The sequence below is a fragment of the Habropoda laboriosa genome, unplaced genomic scaffold (genome assembly GCF_001263275.1).
Source record: "Habropoda laboriosa isolate 0110345459 unplaced genomic scaffold, ASM126327v1 scaffold11, whole genome shotgun sequence".
In the NCBI taxonomy this organism is placed as follows: domain Eukaryota; kingdom Metazoa; phylum Arthropoda; class Insecta; order Hymenoptera; family Apidae; genus Habropoda; species Habropoda laboriosa.
The window spans coordinates 407,955-408,622 of record NW_017100150.1 but is presented as its reverse complement, the minus strand read 5'-3'; the positions used below and the strand labels follow the sequence as shown (position 1 = coordinate 408,622).

Here is a 668-nt window from a genome sequence, read left to right as displayed (position 1 = left end):
AGATATGATAGAAATATAAAAGAGTAAATGAAAAAAAATATAATATAGTATATTAGGGAAAAAACTTACACATTATGTCATCAATCAAATTATTAGGTCATGCTTGACCAGTGACCACCCCCAACAAAATCTAAGCTCTGACTGATGTGATATCCATAATCGGTCAACAGAGCTGGAAAGTTAGTGCACGCATACGCATCAGCTGATAGCCACGTGTTATACCACTTCTTTTCAAGGTTGAAACTACTTTTTATCAAAGTCCTTGCTTTGACGATGATTTTATCTATTGCACAAAATATTTGCAAATAACTGATTATCTGAAAGCAATGATCATTTGAAAATTAGAAAAAATACAAATGTAGAAACTCTTTCTTAAATTAAAACTTGCATTTTTGTATTTTTGTATTTTAAAGAGTGTTTTAAGAATGTATTTATATTTATACAAACTATAAAATAGAATTCGCATTATTATAAGATTTGTGGCTATTTGGATTTTTATATATTTAGCTTTGTGGTTTATTTTTGCAAATAAAATAAATGGTGAATATTAACATTACAACTAAATTGTTTTTTAAAGATATTATATGTTAATATGGTATTGTTGTTATTTACAATTTTTAAGAACATTTTTAATGTATATATTGTATAATTATTATTAATAAAAAACA

At 25.0% G+C, this 668-nt stretch overlaps 1 protein-coding gene across 1 annotated transcript in view; it reads right to left on the bottom strand.

Annotated features, from left to right (window-relative positions):
• The window catches only part of LOC108574885 (mitochondrial dicarboxylate carrier), a 3,459-nt gene extending 3,305 nt beyond the window's left edge, over nucleotides 1–154 (bottom strand). Inside the window, exon 1 of the mRNA XM_017937542.1 lies at nucleotides 70–154. The gene's annotated coding sequence lies outside the window, so the exon portion shown is untranslated. The remainder of the gene's footprint in view (nucleotides 1–69) is intronic.
• Nucleotides 155–668: the final 514 nt, after the last annotated feature.